General features: G+C 38.8%; 1 pseudogene; it reads left to right on the top strand.

Annotated features, from left to right (window-relative positions):
* Window positions 1–21,844, top strand: part of LOC125345576 — a 45,151-nt pseudogene that overhangs the window by 2,392 nt on the left and 20,915 nt on the right.

Here is a 21,844-nt window from a genome sequence, read left to right as displayed (position 1 = left end):
GCGGGGATTTGGGGAACCTCTTAATGCATTACTCGGGCATTTCAGATTTACAATGCTGAGAATACTGGGTGGAAATGACTCCTTGACTGACTTTATTTTTGCTGGATTAATAGATCAGCCAGAACTCCAACTACCCCTCTTTTACATATTTCTAATAATATATATTGTCACCATAGTGGGTAATCTAGGTTTGATCACTCTTACTGTTCTAAATGCTCACCTCCACACTCCCATGTACTATTTCATCTTCAACCTCTCCTTTACGGATCTCTGTTACTCTTCTGTTTTCACTCCCAAAATGTTGATGAATTTCATCTTAAAGAAGAATGTCATTTCCTACATTGGGTGCAAATTTCAGCTCTTTTTCTTTCTCTTTTTTGTAACATCTAAATGCTACATGTTGACCTCGATGTCCTACGATCGCTATGTGGCCATATGTAATCCATTATTATATAAGATAACTGTGTCACAACAGGTCTGTTCAGGGCTGTCTTTTGCTGCCTACACAATGGGCTTTGCTGGAGCCATGGTCCACACGGGCTGCATGCTTAGACTGACCTTTTGCAATGTCAAGGTCATCAACCACTACTAGTGCTTTCTTGTACCAGCACCTATGAGATTGTAGTCATCATTGTTGTAGGCATTAACATCACAATCCCCTGTTGTACCATCTTATTTCTTATGTTTTTAACATCAGTACCATTCTCCAAATTAAATCCACTCAAGGAAGAGCAAAAGACTTTAGTACCTGTACTTCCCACATGATGGCTATTTTTTTTTAATGTGCATCATTCATGTATTTTAAATACTCTTCTGGATCTATGGAGCAGGGAATCTTTTCTTCTGTTTTCTATACTAATGTTGGGCCCATGCTCAATCCTTTCATTTATAGTTTGAGGAACAAGGATGTCAAAGTGGGATTGAAAAACATTCTGGTAAAATTCAAAGGGGAGACATATTTAGAAGCAATAATGAGGCAACCAGTCACAAATTTTAATCATATTGTAACCTTTATCTATGAAAAGTTTTTTTTTTTATTGAGAAACATGTGACTCTACAAATGACGGCATGTGTTGTTTAGTTGGCTTTTCTATTCCAGTGTAGCTAATATTATTTTTCTGTATTTTGGTATATCTAATTAATATACTTCATAGTGAATAACAGATCCCTACAAGAGCATAAGGATTTGATGACTTCTTTATTACCAACCATGTAAAGGCAAATATGGAATCAGATCTTATTTATCTTACATTTAATTCTATTTTTCTTAACTTTTTTCTTTGCTATATGAAATTTTTGTTTGTTTTGAGAAAGGTGAAATGTGCCCCACATTCTAGTTACTTCTGAAAGTATTATTCAATTTATTATTGAAGGGCATATATGTACTCTTCACCTTTTATTGTCAAAGGCAGCTTTACTGGAAGGTACAGAAGGAGTACATGTGCCTTTTAGATTTCAAGAAGGACCCATATTAGTTCCTATTGTAAATCTTGAATTCCTTACTTGCTAGTGTGGCAACCAGTATTCGAAAAGGAATGGATAGTTTTTGTTAAGAATCTTAAAATATTAATTCCCAGCATGGAAACACCAAATATTGAATCATTAGAAATACCTTATCCAATTTAGATGTACCCAATAAAGTTTACCATGAAAAAAAGTATCTTGGTCATGATGAACTCTCCTTGTACTTTTCCCATATCAATCTGTATAATGCTAAAGTCACAAACTGTACTTAAAACACAGGCTGTTTTACTTAATTTCTTGACTCTACTACTGCTTTTTTCATCTGTATATTTAGAATGGTAGATATATTTGAAATTTAAAAATATCTTATTGGATAATGTCAAGAATAATTTACCATTATAACTAATATAACGCATTACAAAATGTTGGGGCATTGGCTGGGCAGGCCCTGAGAGACCGCCCCTTTCTCCCGCCCTGGGGCTGCGTGGCTGTTATCCACTCCTACCTTTTCCCGGGGCCTGGAACCGGAAAGGCGGCTCTGACCAGCCCTGCCTTCTGCCTCAGCCATGTGTGTGTCAAAATGGCATGGGGCCAGGCCCAGGGGGCAGTCCTGTGGGCTGTGATCTCCGCCTCAGGGGCAAGTTCTGTGACATTACTGTGATGGAGAGCCCAGATCAGCCTATCCCTAGTGACTCCAGATCTCTCCTCTTTCTGCCGCATTACTGTCATATAAACCCCTCCCCTGAGTAAACTGGTGGATTTCCCAGAAGTTTTCCCTGAGACAGCTCATGTGTCCTGCCTCCTTATTCTTAGGGATTGGGGGCGGCGGGGTGGGGGGGGGGGGGCGTCTCCCAGCCACACACACCAAGGCTTGCACGTAGCCCTCACTCCAGCTTTGCTGTCTGTGGGATGGGCGGCTTATGCTCGAGGGTGAAAGGGGACTACACAGGAGGTAACAAGGCCCAACAACAAAAACATATTAAAACTAATAACACATTTATTGCTGATAAGGATCATATGAAATGTATTTTCAGTAGAACACTTACCTCTGTTTAAATTGAAGGAAGTTTTGACACTTGTGAATAAAATTTCTATGTGTATCTATATGCAAAACTTTTAGACTAATCTTTCTTTCACATTAAAAATTATTAATAATATATTATTTGGGCTTGAAAATTGAAATAAATTGCATATCAAAACTTGAAAAATGGGGCTGGGGATATGGCCTAGTGGCAAGAGTGCTTGCCTCATATACATGAGGCCCTGGGTTCAATTCCCCAGCATCATATATACAGAAAATGGCCAGAAGTGGCACTGTGGCTCAAGTGGCAGAGTGCTAGCCTTGAGCAAAAAGAAGCCAGGGACAGTGCTCAGGCCCTGAGTCCAAGCCCAAGGACTGGCAACAAAACAAAACAAAACTTGAAAAATGCATTAACTAGTAAGTGCTCTGGGAAGTGAAGTGACTATAGTCCTAGCAGATCTTCACTTGAATCTGAGTTTGAGACCATCCTAGACAGTATTGAGATTGACAAATCCACTCTGTAGAACCATATTAAGATTAAATATCTTTGGGTTAAATTTCATAGCTTTCCTTTCAAATGGTTCTCCTTTTCTTCACTTCTCCTGTCCCTTCTCTTCCCTTGTAACAAAGGCTTGAGTATCAGACATCAACTTCAATATATGGATTTAGATTCTCTTTCCATTTTACCTTACCTTGACACTAAATACTTTTCCTCTTATAACATCAGCCATATGTTTACATTTTGAAATACATGGCACTTTTCTGAGCATTTTTAGCAATTCAGTATCACATCCTCCATTTCACTTATAATATCTCCTAGTTCAGTTCGGTATTTTATGTGTATTCTGTATTTTATTTGATAATATGGTATGATTTAACTCTTTTCAGTTAAATTACCGCTAACTTCTTTAAGGGTAGATATTTTCATTTTTCAAAAAGTAAAGAAAGGGCTGGGGATATAGCCTAGTGGCAAGAGTGCCTGCCTCGGATACATGAGGCCCTAGGTTCGATTCCCCAGCACCACATATACAGAAAACGGCCAGAAGCAGCGCTGTGGCTCAAGTGGCAGAGTGCTAGCCTTGAGCGGGAAGAAGCCAGGGACAGTGCTCAGGCCCTGAGTCCAAGGCCCAGGACTGGCCAAAAAAAAAAAAAAAGTAAAGAAAGATGAAAATACTCCATGATGTATCTCAATTAAAGGGATGACCATTTGATATACTTTGCTGTAATTGAATATGACAATTTTACAGACAAAGAAAGGAAAGTATTAGAGAATTCTGCAATGTAAGGACTAGGCTGGAATCTTTCTGTATTCATTCATTCAACGTTTCTCCATAGGTGCATTGATATTATTAAAGGCGTAGCAATGACCTTCATCATAAGCTCCAGCCTGGAACATAAGCTCTAGCCTAGACACAAGGACCTTCTGAAATATGATTTGACATGTTGTAATTTGGGGACATAACCAATTTTTTTATAACCTTAATAAGAGTTCTTCTTAATATTTTCATAGAATAAACATACTTTAATGAATTGCCAACACTTCCTAGGGAGGTCTGGCCTCCGACTCCCAAACTCAAGCCTTAGGATGGACAGATCAGCTGTGGGAAAATGTCGTAAACTTAACCACTTGCTAAGTCATGAGTAGACAGACAGCTGGTTGACAATTTCAGGACATTGTGGGGTAATGACCCTCAATAAAGTATGTATAGAGGTGGTCTAGTATGCAGACCTGAGCACAGCAACCCATCCCTTGGCATTGGGAGTCTCCATTCACACAGACATGTGGGCACCACTACTCCTCAAGAATCCAGTCCTACTCCGGTGCTGCATATCCAACAGGAGGTTGGGGAAAATTTGAGACACCTACAAGAGTGGGTTAATGAGGTTATTTCCTACACACATCCTGTCCAACGTCAAGGATCAGGAGACATTCAGGATGCAAAACAGACACCAGGATAGAAACACAGGGTGGATCCATCAGGGGAATCACTTGAAAGACGAGTGGTTGTAATCCACACTGGAAACTCCCTGAATGGAAGATTTTTGGGGCATAGTCACCCTACAGCTCACTAAATTCAGGACTTCACCTCTTCATAGAAGGGTCATCCTTAACCAAGAACACAAATACACATCCATGCATGCCCCTGATGTGTGGGCAACATGTAAGAAATTCCATACAAAAAACATTGAGTTTTCACCCACTCTATACTGCCTCAGTCTCCATAATGATGGCCTCCCTCTCTCAAACCCTGCAATGTGAGTGGCTTAGGCATGTCATTGGTAGCAGGCTGGTCCAAGGCTGGAAGTGACATGAATGAATGTTAAACCTTAGGCACACTGAGGACCCATGTGGCTACTCCAAGACCACCATAAGAGAATATGTTGGGGCACCTTGCATTTGTGTGAAAATATGGGAATCTGCAGGCATTAACTCTCTCTGCTATGGAGCTGACCACACATGGAAGGAGTTTCCATAGAGAAGCAAGACCAGAATGTTCTATTCTGTTGTACAGGTCTGGCTAAATAGACTGATTCTATCTCCAAAAATGTGTCTTCCCCCACGTGTGTGTGTGTGTGTGTGTGTGTGTGTGTGTGTGTGTGTGTGTGTGTGTGTTTCACAGACCTAGAGCCTGAAATCAAGGTCTGCGCATAGTGCCTGATCTGTGCTTCAGGATAGTTAGCACTCTTCCACTTGAACCTCAGCTCTACCTCTGGATTCCTGTGGATGGACTGGAGGCAAGAAATTTTGGCTATCTTATGTCATCCACTAGAATAGCTAAAGTTACCCCCATGAGATACCAGCCACAGGCTTCAAGACTTCCTTTTCTTTTGTTGCTTCATTGTAAATATCACCAATGAACGAAGGCCTGGATCCAAGTCACAACTCTCAAAAGAGCCTCTTCACCATTCCTAACAATCAGCCCTGATTCACACACCATTCCACGGTGTGTCTTCTAGATGATTCCCCAGGAGTAGAGAAACTGTCCTACCAAGGACTGACAACGAGACAATAGGGAAAGTTGTGGGGAAGTTGTGGCAGGGAAAAGATGACAGGAGAGTGACCTACAGGGCCAAATTCTCTGCCTAATTATGAATTCAAGACAAAATTATCCAGTTTACCAAAAAATAGATTCTTTTGTGTTTCAAAAAAAATCCTGGAACTGTGGGAAAAACTAGGTAGAGCACTTGTCTAGTCCACCTGAGGTCAGGCCCTAAACTAAAACCTAGAATTGATAATGAAAACTATTTAAAGAAAACATTGATGAGGAATCTAGGGATGAGTTTGTCTATCATACATAAGGGGATGGCAAGTGAATCCATAGCACATGGGAAACAAAAGCAGAAAAATAAAACAAAAAACTTGCTGATCCTTGAAACACTGCTTGCCTGTAGAGAGAATACACTAGATCACAATGAAGACAATAAATTTTCTGGATCTATTGTCCTTTCAAATATTTAAAATAGAAATAGGAAGGACAGTTACTGATCACATTTTCATGTGTCTATTGATCATTTTTGTTTCTTCTTAGAAAACTCCCATTAGCAAACTGGACTATTCATTAATTGGGCTGATGGGTTTTTGAAAGTTTATGTTTTTAGAGTTCTCTGTGTACTCTGGATATTAGGCCATTATCCTATGTACAGCTGGCAAATTTTGTTAAGTGATGTAAGTCAGGCCCAAAGAGACAAAGAATCCATCTTTACCCTTGCATGTGGAAACTAAATTTAGCCTACAAACTCCTAAGTAACTATGTTAGCTGGTATAGAAATGTATTAACTGAAATATGGTAGATTCAAAGGAGATCTCAAATAGTGAAGCTGCCTGGAAAGGCAAAATCAAAATTTGGCAAAATCAATATTCAGCAAAATAGAAACCCAAGAAGTGGGAACTTGACAGGGGTGGGGTCGGGTCAAGGGGAAATGGGTAGACAAGCGAGGAGGAGAAGAGTGAGAAATCTAGACAATAATACAGTGTATATCCTGTAACATTAAGATGAGTGAAGGATGGGGTGGGGAGGGAGGGATGGGTGACAATATTGAAAAAAATGGCATTGATCAAGACACAGTGTATTCATAAACTATTTGTTCAGTGGCAATTCCTTTGTACAACTACTTAAAAATAATAAAATTAAACATTAGGGCTGGGGATATGGCCTAGTGGCAAGAGTGCCTGCCTCGGATACACGAGGCCCTGGGTTCGATTCCCCAGCACCACATATACAGAAAACGGCCAGAAGTGGCGCTGTGGCTCGCGTGGCAGAGTGCTAGCCTTGAGCGGGAAGAAGCCAGGGACAGTGCTCAGGCCCTGAGTCCAAGGCCCAGGACTGGCAAAGAAAAAAAAATTAAACATTAATAAAATAAAATAAGCTCAACAAACTTGCCAATCTCAAGAGAGAAAAAAATCTCACTCTCTGGAGAACCATAAAGAACAGCATCTAAGAAGAAATATACAAGACAAAAGATAAGAGACTGAAGAAGTAACCAGAAGTCTTCCATCAAGGAAAAGCTCAAGATCGAATGGTGTCACAGCTCAATTCTATAAGACTTTTAAAGATGAAGTAACACTAATATTTCTCCAGCTTTTCCATGAATTGGAAACAGATGGAGCAATTCCAATCCCATTCTATGAAGCCATTACACACATCCCCAAATAAAGTAAGGGCCAAATATAAAAATAACTACAGAATAACTCCTCTGATGAACATATATGCAAAGCTCTTCAATGAAATAATACCCAATAGAACCAGAAACAAATGAAAATAATTTATTATGGCCAAGTAGCGTTCATCCCATGGATGCAAGGCTGGTTTAACATACATAAATCAATAAATATATTTCATGATACCCACAGAGCCACACACATAAACCATATGATCCTTTGAATAAGTGTAGAAAAAAACTGAAAAAACACATCAATTTATGTTAAACGCTTTGTAGACGCTATAGATAGAAGGAACATTTCTAAAAATAGTAAAGTTATAAATGACCCATCAACAGCCAATATCATACTGAATGAGGTAAAACTAAAAAAATTTCCCCTAAAATCAGGAAAAGGCAAGGATATGAACTCTCTCTCCACTCCTCTTCAATATAGTTCTGGAATTCCTACTCATAGCAATCAGGAAAGAAAATATATATTAAAAAGATTCACATAGGGAAAGAAGAAATTTAACTATCCCTATTTGCAAACAACATGATCTTATTCTTCAAAGACCCAAAAAGGTCCATCTTGAAGAGCCAAGAGCTTAGAACTGATCGACCAATTTGACAAAGAAGCAGAATACAAAATTAGCTCACAAAATCAGTAGCCTTTCCATACACTAGCAGTGTACAAGCTGAAAGGAAAATCATGAAAACAACTCTATTTTGAATGGCTTCAAAAAAACCCTAAAAGGGCTGGGAATATGGACTAATGGCAAGAGTGCTTGCCTCATATACATGAAATATACATGAAGCCCTGGGTTCGATTCCCCAGCACCACATATATAGAAAACGGCCAGAAGTGGTGCTGTGTCTCAAGGGGCAGAGTGCTAGCCTTGAGCAAAAAGAAGCCAGGGACAGTGCTCAGGCCCTGAGTCCAAACCCAGGACTGGCCCAAAAAAAAAAAAAAAAAAAAAAAAAAAAAAAAAAAAAAACCCAAACACCAAAAACCTATGAACTAACCCAACCAAAGAGATATAAGAGCTTTATAGTGAAAACTAAAGAAGTCTGAACAAAATCATCACAAATACAGGAAATGTAAAGACCTTTCATCCTTTCATGTTCACGGATAGCCCTAAACAATATTGTAAAAATGGCTACTTTGTTGAAAATGACATACAATGGCCTTGTTCTCTGGGGCCAATGAGGTCTCTTCATGAAATTTTGATATATTGTGAAAAGAGTAAATATAGAGTTGTTTTCTGTATTGATCAAGGCTTATGATAGAGAAGAATGAGATATATTACCACATGTTCTCAGACAGGTGCATCAAGAAAATAACCTGATTTATATTTGAAAGTTTTGAAAAAAAATTAAACCTATTTGAAGGTGAAAGTTCAGGATGTAATCATGAAACTCAGTTTTGGCATTGAATGATTACACACTTCAGCAGCATCATAGCTTCCTTAGGTAATACTAAATGAGTACATTTGTAGAGGCCACTGCATATGGAATACTTGCTGAAACCTGCTTGCATCAGCCAGCAATGCTCTGTGGCTGTAATGGATATTGGGTATGTGAATTGACACTATGGGTATGCTGCTCTCATATGTTTGGTGGACATCACAATAGCCTAGAAATTTTTCTTGGAATTTCACAGTTCACATGCAAACATTATCCTCTCAGGCAATCTAGTGCCATCTTCCCAAACGGCTTTCATGCAAATACTATCTTGAAACAGATGGCAGACCAAATATAACTTTCATCTCTGGGGCTTCAGTATCTGTGGTCTTGGAAACATCATAGCACCTGTGGTGAAAAAGAAAAATAGGCAAACATGTTTTCAATTTTTTGTTTCTCCTGGATGCAAAGCCTCAGATGCAGAGCCTCAGGGAAGAGTTTTACACATTCTTCCCTGGGGATGCACATGAGGCATCCATGAAAGAACATGGGCTACAGTGTAAACCTCTGCCAATAAAAAGACACATATGCATATATACAAACATATATGAGTATACATACTTGACACTGCAACCTTTGTTTCCAGGCAGAATTTCAGCTTGGCAGATGCTTCAAGGATGTGCCCTTTGATCTTCATACTCATTCTTCTCCAGCTTCCCCTTCCTGTCAAGTCCTTGGCTGGCAGTGGCTACTTTTCTACAATGAAGCACCGAGCACACATGGATGGAGATGTGCTGATTGCTGGATTTTTTCCTCTCTACACTTTAGGAACAGATGGCAGTAACAGTGATGTTTCCAGGAAAGAAAGAGTAATCCTTAAGTAACTTATCATTCTATTTTCATTTTCTGCTTTGTTTTCAGGATTGGCAATGGCTGAGGGAACTTGGGTGTGCAAAGCAATATCCTTTGTCTTCTCTATTCTGACCTGCCATCCCTAGTGTACCTGAAGCAGCTTAATTTCATTGCTGTTTCTTGCACATACTCCTGAGTGACTTTCTGCCTGTCAGTAGAAGACTCTTGTGTCATTCAGTGTAGCTTCTCCTTTCCAGGGCTGTAAGTTGTTCACTTTATTCCAACATCCCTGTATATCCTGCATCCCAGCTATCATGGTTGATAATGAAGTGATGTTATTAGAGACAACCTGAGTCAGTGGCACAAATTCTGTACCAAAAGGTTACAGAAACCTTTCCTTCTCCACTGGCCAGTGGTCTGAAAAAAAAATTTGTGACACATATTTTGAGGAAATTGATTAAAATTCTTATTGTACTCTGGTGACTCATGACTGTAATCCTCTCTATGCAAAAGGCTGATATCTGAGAATTGAGGGTTGAAGCCAGCCTGGACAGCCTCAAGGACATGAATGTCCTTGAGAATTTTATCTCCAATTACCCATCCAAAAGCTGGAAGTGGAGCTTTGGCTCAAGTAACAGAGTGCTTCCCTTGAGAAAAAAAGTTCAATGAAAGTGTCCATGCTTTGATTTCAAGCTCAAGGACACTGACACCTACCCATACACGCATTGTATCTCTCTGTCTTCTCTCTCTATCTCTCTCTCTTTCTCTTTCCTCTCTCTCTTTCTCTCTGTCTTTTACTGTAAATAAGAAGTTACTGTATCAAACTAACCACTGTGTCATTATTTCATGTCAGATATGGGCCACTATCCAAGTACTAACTCATTTAAGATAGTGTAATGTTTTAAACTATTCCCTGGCCAAAAAAAAAATAAATAAGAAATATTCAATCCATTAATGTCATATGTTTTGAATTACTCCTCCTAAATTTGTCTGCTCATTATATAGGTTTATCTTCAAAAACTACCAGTTTGTTTTAGCCTTGCTAAACAGCTTTGCTGTTGAAGGAATCAACAAAAATTCTCATCTTTTACACAACTTGACTCTGGGATTTGATATCTATGATGTTCAATTTGGAGATTGGCTAGCATTTAAAAATCACTTCACTTGCCTCTTTAGGAAGTACAAGAGTCCAAATTACTCCTATATGAGAGACATAAAATCAATAGCAGTGATTACGGGATCATCAGGATTAACATCTTCCCAGATTGGAATGTTGCTGAGCCTCTACAGGTATCCACAGGTGAGGGTGGGAAAGTGGGGATTATTAAATAAATGTCTAATTTTGTGCCATTTAAAGTGATAGAAAAGAATGATAGGGAGATACTGGATGTGTGAGCCTACTTAACTGTGATATCAAAGAAATGAGTTCCAAATAATTGGATATTTATAGTTCTATGTGTAGCAAAGAGGATAGAAAAATTAAGAACAGACTAAAGGTATTTTTTGAAGCAAGAAATAGGAAATGATTTTAAAGTGTGGAGATACGTTGACCAATGTGCTGCTAGCTCACACCTGTAATCCCAGTTTCTCAAAAAACTTTTATGTCTAGTTAGCCAGCCAAAAGCAGGAAATGAATGTGTGGCTCCATTGGCAGAGTGCTAGCTTTGAGGGAAAAAATCAACCTAGTGCATGAGACCCTGAGTTCATTGTACTCTACTAGCTGGCTTGTACACACACACACAAACACACACACATGCAAGTCATTATGTTGAATGAAGTCAGGTTCAGAAAGAGAGAGGACATGTGTCCTCTCATATATGAAAGTTAGGGCTAAAATATGACTAAAATATGAAATAAGTATGGAATACATAAAAAAGCCATGTGTGGATATGCATGATCCATCTGGCTAGTTGATTGTTTATATAGGGTGGAATCCCAAGGTGTAATATGGCTGACCAAGTAACAGACAGTATAAAAATAAATGAATGATGGAAAGCTGAAGCCTATCTTGTCGGAAGGTGATATATATTTAATTTATATTTAACAGAGCAGAGGAAAGGGGAGTTGAAGTAGTTGGGTGGGAAATACAACATAATATTCAACATAAACTTATATGGATTTAGGATTGTTGGAATGGGTATGGATGGTAAAGATAGTAGTTATGGACAGAAATGACAAAGATCAAAGGTATTGTATGAGTACATTGATACATTGCACAACTATTAAAACATTTGAAAACAATTAAAAACAATTAAAACAAAAACAATTAAACAATTGAAATTTTTAATAAAGAATAACTTTCCATCTAATTTTACTAGTTACTTAGTTAATGTACTTCAATACAGAGATTGTGATAGATGGTAATATTCTCATTCTTGGGCTGTCTAATTTTCTTTAGCTTACCTTTGGGCCATTTGATCATGCCCAGAATGACCGTAACAAGTTCCCCACTCTCTATCAGACGGCCTCAAAGGACACATCAATGGCCACTGCCATGGTCTCCTTACTGCTTCACTTCAACTGGAATTGGGTGGGAATGTTCACCGTAGAAGATGAGAAGGGTTTGTGGATTCTTCCTGAATTGAAAAAAGAAATGGCCAAGAGCAGAGTTTGTATAGCCTTTGAGCTAGTGATTCCAACCAATGCCGTATCATATGCACTCAAAATCATGTCCCTTTATAACCAGATTAATGAATCTTCAGCAAACATTCTCATCATATACGGTGATGATGAATCCCTACTAGATTTATTGAAATGTGTTGAATAACTGTTAATAAAGGGCAAAGTGTGTATATTGAACTCACAGTGGGAGTTAACACTCAGAAAGAGATATTTCCTGCTAGGCTCCTTCTATGTACCTCTGATTTTCTCACATCATCATCCAGATGTTTCTGGATTGACAGATTTTGTCAAGGCAGTTAACCCTTCCAAATACCCAGAAGACTTTTTCCTTGCTCGACTGTGGTTTCTCTCTTTTAATTGTTCCAATTCTGAATCTGACTGTGTAACATGGGAGAACTGTCTTCATGATGCTTCCTTGGATTGGTTGCCTAGGCATAATTATGACTTAACTATGTCTGGAAACAGTTACAATATACACAATGCTGTGTATTCTGTGGCCCAGGCTCTCCATGAGATGCTTCTTCATCAAACAGAAATGCAAACCATGGGAAACTGAAAAGGGACAGTGCCTTCCGCTGCACAGGTAAGGTCTTCACTCTTGGATGGCATACATCAGGAGCACAGTCACTCCCTAGAGGGGTTCCTCACTGTATGAAATGCAAAGTTTCAAGTATGTTTCCAAAATCCAAGACATTATAGCTGATTAATTATCTGTTATGTGCTCTACACATGTGTTCATATGATCTTAAGCAAAAGCAGATCAATAAAAAGAAACACATGTATTCTGTTTTTATAAACTCTTAGTTAGAGATAACTTCACCATGATCATAGCTAATGTCCTGAAAACTGTTAATTCATCTTTCCCCTTTTAGCTTCTTAAGAAGTAGCAAAGGATGTTCTGCTGAGCAAAATTATCCACATTTTTCATAAGTGATCTAGAATAATTCTACCTTTTGTTTTGAAATTTTAGCAAGCTCAATTGATACACAAGCATAAAATTTATGGCTGTAGCAAACTGCAGGTAGGCAACTTAGAATTGTTTCATTCATGAATATATGTAGAATTCGTTTCCCTTAAGAAGAAGCCTTCTAACTCCTTTCTGAGTGACCAAGTTTAAGAAATAATATTTTTATTCCTCGATAGTTTTTCTTTTGGGATACCTTATTAGATGTCTGTTGTAAGCCTTAATTCTGAATGTGATATTAAATGCAATGAGGAGTTTTTCTTAGTTCAAGTTTTTTGTCTTAGATCTAGAATAGACTTAACCATAAGATGATGCATCTCTTTTAGCTGCATGCTTTCCTGAAGAATATCCAATTTCACAATCCTGCTGGAGACCAAGTAATTTTGGATGAGAGAAGGAAACTTGAGGCAGAGTATGAAATTGTGAACATTTGGAATTTTCCAGAAGGTCTTCAACTTGAGGTGAAAGTAGTAACATTTTCTCCATATGCTCTACATGGCCATCAGCTGTCTTTATCGAAAGATATGCTACAGTGGGCCATAGGAACTACAGAGGTGAGTTGGATCTAAACATAATGTTTGAAAAACATACAGGTAAGCAAAATTCAACATTAAATTGTTTATCTGGTTTGGTGCCAGCAACATTCTCCTGTAACCATACTTACTGAGATGGCTGAAATGTGAATATCATGGTTTGGAGTCAGACCAAGCAAGAGAATCTTTAGGACACTTATCTTCTATTAACCAGTAATAATTATGGAAGTGCAGCTCTTGTTCAAGTTGTGAAGTGCTTGCTTTAAGCAATTAAGCTCAGATACAATACTCATTTCCTGAATTCAAGCCTTAGGTCTGGTACATGTACACCAAGAAATTTATATCCTATGTATCAAACATTTAATTATTTCCAACATAACAATTTTATTGAGTGACTCTCGAATAGAAAATGAACATAATAATTTAATAAGGCTAGGTGCTTGTGATAATATCTGTCCTCCTAGCTACTCAGGACTCTAATGTTCTCTGATCTAAGATTACAGGTCAGGATAAGTCTCAAAAAGGCAGAAAAGTTTATGAGACTCTTATCTCAATTCACCACCAAAATCTGAAAGTTGAATGGTGGCTCAAGTACTACAGTGCTAACCTTGAGTAAAAAGTGCTTAAGAAGAGTGCCCAGTCCTTGACTTAAAACTCAAGGATCAGAACAAAAAAATTGTGTTTAAAAATGTTGATTTACAATATTGTCTTAAAATATAAATTACACTTTAGCGGGATTCTAATATTGTGACAAAGTACCTGAGGAATCACTTTATGTGGGTGAAAGTTGATTTTGTTCCCTTCTGGGTCAGTTTCATTCATTGGTTTGTCGGCCTACTATTTAAGCATCTGTGGTTAGAGGTACTATTGAAGGAGCCTGGGTGAAAAGAAGATTCTCTTCTTATTGGTACTGGAAGATGAAGAGGGAAATAGGATGGGCCTGCAGTTCACATAACCTTACAAAAGGGAGATTTGTGCTGTACTTTACAGCATTTAGAGGTTTGAAAGGGATTCCTCCTCTCTTCTCTTTACCATGCCACAGGTGAGACAACATATAATGACATGAATTCAATACAATTCCATAGGGCAGGAAACTAGGACTTACCCTTCTCACCATTAATTTCTACCTTTAAAAGTTCCCACATTACTCAATAATTCAATAGGGAGATCAAGGTGATCATACATAAACCTTTGAAACTCATAGCATATAAAGTCAGTAACAGTCTTCAGTTACTAGACTTACTTGCATGGAAATATTAATAACTTAAGTCTTAAAATACTGAAGTTTTTAGAGTGTTAGGTAAAATCTGAATAGTTACTGACAAGTATATGATTTCCCTCAGACTCTTCACTCTGTCTGCAGTGAGAGCTGTGGTCCTGGATATAGGAAATCTCCTCAGGAGGGGGAGGTTATCTGTTGCTTTGATTGTACCCCTTGACCAGAGAATGAGATTGCTAATGGTACAGGTAAGCCCATGACTTCGGGAGAAATTCTTCATCTCTCCCAAGATTTCCCCAATCCAACAAAGTCAATGCAAAAGTTGTATATTAAGATTACAGAGCCCATATTCCTTTGCCCTGTTAATTTAACTGTGAGAACTGATGGCATTACTAGTTGAAATACCACAGTTCATGATTTGAAAAAAATATATTTTATTAATATTTTCTAGTCTATGCAGGCAAACTTATCTCCAGAAAATCCTTCTTGTCATTAATCATTAAGTTTAAAACTCTAACACAAAATTAAGGACATCATATTCAGGAGAGTGTTTACCATAATAGATAAATTTTGATCGCACAGAAAACACTGATTTTGCACACTTTTATTTCATAGTACAGAGAACTGTTCCTGCAACAGAGAAAGTGTTCAGAAAGATGGAATCGGTTTAAGAAGTGAGACTGAGTGTTGTACATACCATGGTTTTGGAGAATCAAAGAGTGTTTTCTCTGTTCCATTACTTCACAGATGAGTAGGACTGCAAGTATGTGCCACAGAGATTAACAGTGTTAGAAAAAGACATGTAGGAAAATGTATGCCGTGTCATTCACAATTTTCTATAGGGTTACAGAACTGTGCACAGTGCTAACTGCTAAAAAGAGTGACAAAAGTATTAAAACAAAGGGTGTTAGGATATTAGCCTTCCAGAATTGGCACATTGTTGAAACATGTGGTAACTGAAGAGGAAATAAAAAGTTGAAAAAATAGTTTACATAAAGAAGAATATGGAAAGTAGAAAAGGTTCCGATGTAGAAAATTAAAGTACATTTATGATAGGAAATGTTAATGTGTTAGGATTACATCTACCTGAACAATTTCCTAATTTGTTTGAAAAAATGCGTGGAACTAAACAAGAACTAATGATAGACCACACTTCTCACCAGATATGGAGCAGTGTGTGAAGTGTACAGATCATCAGTATTCCAACACAGAGAGAAACCAGTGCCTCCTAAGAGCTGTAAGTTTCCTGGCTTATGGAGAGCCCTTGGGGATGGTCTTGGCAAGCATAGCTCTTGGTTTATCTACACTCACAGCAGTTGTTCTTGGGGTCATTGTGAAACATCACAACACCCCCATTGTCAAGGCTAATATCCAGGCTCTCAGCTACATCCTGCTCATCTCCCTCATCTTCTGCCTCCTCTGTTCCTTGCTCTTTATTGGCCACCCTAACTCAGTCACCTGCATTCTACAGCAAACCACATTTGGTGTTACATTCACTATAGCTGTTTCTGCTGTCTTGGCCAAAACTGTAACTGTGGTTATGGTCTTCAAGTTCACTTCTCCAGGGAGAACGATGAGGCGGCTGCTGGTATCAAGGGCCCCTAACATCATCATTCCCATCTGTATTGTATTCAGGTGATTCTCTGTGCAATCTGGCTGGGAACCTCTCCTCCTTTCATTGACACAGATGCCTGCTCTGAACATGGCCTCATCATCATCCTGTGCAGTAAGGGCTCCCTCACTGCTTTCTACTGTGTCTTGGGATTCCTGGCCTCCTTGGCCCTGGCCAGCTTCACTGTGGCTTTCCTGGCCAGGATGCCGCCTGACATCTGCAATGAAGCAAAGTTCCTCACCTTCAGCATGCTGATATTCTGCAGTGTGTGGCTCACCTTCCTGCCTGTCTACCACAGTGCCAAGGGGAAGCTCATGGTGGCTATAGAGGTCTTCTCCATCTTGACCTCTAGTGCAGGACTCTTAGGCTGCATCTTTGCCCCCAAGTGCTATATCATTTTGTTAAGGACAGATAGAAATGTTCTGCATGTCCTCTGGAATAAAATGCACATTAGGAAGAATAAACCATCTTAAGGTCACATGTATGAATTTTTGGATTAAATCTACATTTCTTTTTCCAAGCAGATATTATTTTATATATTTGAAATAATCTCAAGAATTAGTGACTGCTTCTAATTTCTCTAATGATGGCACAATCACAAGTGCTAGCTAAAGTTGCATTTTTAAAATTTTTTGATATTCCTATTTACTCTGCATTCATTCCATCATCCTAATTAGTATATTTTTCACTCTTGATTTGTTTTGTAATTTTTTTTCTTTATTAGTCATTTACTTAAAGTTTCTGTTTGGGCATCTGTCTTGGGACTTGAACTTAAAGTCTATGTACTGTCAGTGACTTTATTATTTTCTAAAACTATGGTTTTACCACTTGAGTCACAGACCTCCTTTTGGCTCTGTGGTGGTTAACTGAAGACAAGAGTCTCAATGAACTTTTCTGCCCAGGTTGGTTTCAAAATCTGACCCCTGTATCACACCTTCCTTGGTAGTTGAGTTCAACTAAGTTATACTAACATAATTTTAAGATACATTAAATTCTTCCTTCTATATCACTACACTGCTTAATCCCCACATATATTATATTAATATTTTCATTTTATTTCTATTCACATATCTGCCTTTTGCAACATTCCTCAATCTGTTTTGTTTGATCATTCTCTCCCCATTCTCTGTATCCCTTCCCTCTCTCTTTTCCTTTCATCCTTTGCCTTCTTGTCCCCCAATTTGCTCTACCTATAGTTTTGAAATTTCAAGAATGGTTTTTATATGCAACAAAAATACACTTCAATTTCATAACACGATGTATTGGATTAATGAAGTATTTGTGGGAGAAAGTATAGATTCATAATAGTTTGATTATATATGGCTGTATGTACATTAAACTTATCCTAGCTTAATCACTTAAGAATATTATACATACAAAGTTATACATATTCAATATACATGTATGCTTCTTATGTTATCAGTTGTTGTTACATCAGTTGACAGCAAGTAAATATTATATGTACAGTATTTTAATTTTATACGAGATGCTTTACTCATAATTAAATAGACCAAATTATTGAGTTTTATACTAGGTTTGACTATTGAAAACACATGGTCACATAATGGAAGCCCTTCTTGCCCTCTTGTATTGTTATTGTGCCTTTTTTCTGGAATCTTTATTTCTAATACATAAGTCCCTAATGACAGTGGATTTCTATTGCTTTTGTTTAGAGTTGGAAATACAACTATGTATTGGCAAAAATAAACACATTGTGTTCATGTTCATTTTACATGGATTACAACTTATCAAATATTTCTATATCATTAGTATTTTTATCAGGACATGGTCAATGTGCTTCAGTTTATATTGAAATTCATATTTTCTCTTTCTTCTTGATTTTGACAATTTCATCAATAAGTTTGATTAGTGTTGTTGAATAAAACACTGATTGCCCATTCAGGAGCAAGCACTTAACTCTTATTACAAAATATGAGCTCCCAGTACCCACTAAGCAGAAGTCAGAGTGCATTTTGACCATCAGGAAGGGGAGCAAGTTACCAAATGTGAGAAAGGAAAAAGACATAGTGATGATACTTATGACATCCGGTCCATGTTATACAAATATTATAATCAATTGTAAAGGAGAAATTCTTGTGCTGACAATGGTGTTAATAAGGCAAAAGTATCACAGGGAAGTACATATTAAATGTATACATATAATAATCTATGTATGCACAAGGGTATTCACTGACAGGAGCAGTGGTTTGAGATTGGAACCCATATGAGTTCCGTCACAGATCTATAGGATGATGTCCTCAGGCTTTGGCTCATCTTTTTTTCATGTGAGGCACCAAATGAGTGAAACTGTGCTACCATCAAGATAAAACGATGTCTGTCTCATACTTTTACTTTACAGTTCCTACAGGAAAGATATAGAAAGACATATTCTCATGCGTGTGTGTGCGCGCACACACACACACACACACACTAGCAAAGGAAATAAAATCAACAGTTCTTTTAGATGCCAAGAATATCAAATCCAACCCATAGTATCCAGGCTGGTGATAAAACTAGAACCAGCCAGCCAGGTACACACCTGTCATCCTAGCTACTCAGGAGGCTGAGATCTGTGGGTCATGGTTCCAAGCTAGCCTTGGTAGGCAGTCCATGAGACACTTATCTGCAATTGACCCACAGAGAACCAGAAGAATGTTAGTATCTGTAGCCCCCAGATGCATCAGCAGAACACCCTCCACTCAGAAATGAACTCTACTGTGCCCTTCACAGGCAAAAGAGAACTCTTTCCTGGGCTTCTACTGCTTTCTCCTGGATCAGTCCCAATTCCCACTGTCCATCAAGACCTCGACTCCACCCTGCCTGTGTGCTGTTTTCAGTGACCTGCACATGCAAACTAACACACACCTCTACCCCCAATACTCTAAGGATGGTCCTGAACAGGGAGAAGCCACATTTCTCCCTCTCCAATGGGTGAGGTGGCCTCCTCATCCTGGCCAACAAATAAACTGTTTCCCTGGAAATGATTGTGTCCATGTGGTGTTTTGGGACGGGTGCTTTCATTGGTGCCATGACTAGGATGAAGGCTTCCCTGGTGAGTTTGTTTTACACTACTGGGAGTTCCAGCTGACCCTGGGAAGTTGTGCTGGTTTCAGGCCCACCCAGAGAACTGCCAATCCTAATCCAGGGCTCTACTTCCATTCACCACTCCAGAGATCGATTTGCCCTGCTCCCTGGGTGAGTGACCATTCACAGCAAGCTGGGGGCTCAGAGTCCATTTTACATAAGGCCACCATGCCAAAACAAGGAGAAGAATCTTGGTGCCAAGGTCTGAGCCCTAACCCAGAGGAATATGTCACCAGGCCATAGGTCAAGGGACTAGACAGATCCATGCAATGACCCCTCTTGTGCCTGTTCTCTCTGTGTTGGCTAAACAGACTGTGGTAGCTCCAGTGTCAGCTCTATTGGTCACTCATCATGGGTGGGACACAGTATAAAATTCCTCAGTACACAAGCTACAATGGCATGAGTTTGATTCCAATCTGAAACCTTATAATTTCATACTCTTATACAACCAAATTTGGCCCCAATATTCACTGGACAGTAACTCCACGTGGCCCCTTCATGGGACACTGGACCCCCAATATTTTATGGAACTGAAATAATTTCTGGGAGCATTCAGGCAAATGGAAAATGTTGTCTATTAATAGGCCCTCCCTCTTTCCCTCTATCTATCTCTCTCTGCTTATGTCCTTGAAGAGGTAGGGGTGGTTTGTGGAGGCCTGTGCACATGGAAATTTAGGGCAACTGGGCTGGATCAACCAGCAATGTTCTGTCAGTGTTCTGCATAGTGAGTTTGTGAAGTGAACTTTGGTTGATATCCCACTGGCATATATTGTTTTCTGGCCATTTCACCATGCATATGACATGGCTCTGCAGATGCAATCCAGTTGCATCAACCCAAAAGGTTTTCATACAAATACTGTCAAGACTCAGATGTCTGACAAAAATCTTTCAAAGTTAACTTCATCCCAAGGGCCTCACTATCGGTCGTCTTGAAATAAAGCATAGCACCTGCAATGAAGAAGGAGAACCTGCAAACATGTTTTCAATTTGTGTTTTCCTCCTGTACACAAGACCTCAGATGCAGAGCCCCTGGGAAGAGTTTTGCACATTCTTCCAGGGGACTTACAAGAGCTTTCCAAGAAAGGTATTCTACAGTACATACCTCTGTCAATAAAAAGGCACTTATGCACATACATGAAGATAATATGTATATATATCTGACACTGTGGGCCTTCCTTCCACCCAGGATTTCAACTTGGCAGATGCTACAGGGATTTGCCTTTTGATTTTCACATTCCTTCTTCTCCAGTTTCCCCTCCCAGGCAGGTCCTTGGCTGGAAGTAGCTCCTTTTCTACCATGAAGCAGCGAGCACACATAGATGGAGGTGCGATGATTGCAGGGCTTTTCCCTCTCTACACTTTGGGTGCAGATTGCAGTAACAATGATGCTTGTGGGCATGAGGAGAACAAGCCGGAAGTTACTCATCAATTTATTTCCATTTACTCTTTTGTTCTCAGGACACGCAATGGCTGAGGGAACTGTGTGTAGATGAGTGCTTTCTGTCTTCTTTACCCTGACAACCCGTCTGTACTACAACCAAACAGCTCATTTTCATTATTTTATCTTCAATCTACTCTGGAGTAAATTTCTACCTGCTAGCTAGAAAGTTAATTTGATTTCCTTCCATATACCTTGTCTTCCCAGGGCTGTAAAGTACTTCACTTTAAGCTGTAAGCATTTCACAATGAAGTGATATTATTAAGAACAACCTGAGTTGGTATAATGCTGCAGAAGCAGTTTGTTCCCCACAGGCCAGTGGTGTCAGACCTTGTCTTTGGTTACACTTACATTTTGAGGAATCTGAAAAAAAATCTGTATTGTAGGCTGCTAGGTTATGAGGTAATACTAATTACTTAGGATTTTGGTATCTGAGGACCAAGGTTTGAAGCCAGACCAGGCATGAAAATCACTGAGACATTTATCTCCATTTAATCAGCTGAAGCTGGAAGTGTCACTTTGGCTGAAATGACAAACCTCTAGTGTTTAGCAATAAAGCTCAAAGACAGGGTCTAGGATCTGATTTCAAGCCCTTAGATGCATTTTCTGACTCTGTTTCTTTTCCTTTCTTTCTCACTCTTTTACTTTAGACAAACCAAAGTAAAGTGTCATTATTTCCTGACAAATATGCTCCACAATCCAGGTTTACCAAGAATTATTACAGAAACCTTATGGGAAAATTTTATCTACCTAAGATGAGATCTGCTTTACTCATTCAAATACATATCCTTGGCTACGGTCTGTACCCGAGGGTTTCACTGACAAACGGCTGTGCAAGAAAAATAAGAACAAAGAAAAAAATGATTATGGAAACCTTCAAGGAACCCTAGCAACCTACTGAATACTCATTTCAAGAGAAAATGCCATTGCCTCAATCAGGTGCTCTCATTTTCAACTGCTGATATGAGTGGTGTAGCTCAAGATAGCTGCCCA

This window comes from Perognathus longimembris, unplaced genomic scaffold (genome assembly GCF_023159225.1).
Source record: "Perognathus longimembris pacificus isolate PPM17 unplaced genomic scaffold, ASM2315922v1 HiC_scaffold_5931, whole genome shotgun sequence".
NCBI classification, from domain to species: domain Eukaryota; kingdom Metazoa; phylum Chordata; class Mammalia; order Rodentia; family Heteromyidae; genus Perognathus; species Perognathus longimembris.
Note: the sequence above shows the minus strand (reverse complement) of the source record. Positions and strands in the feature narration are given on the sequence as shown.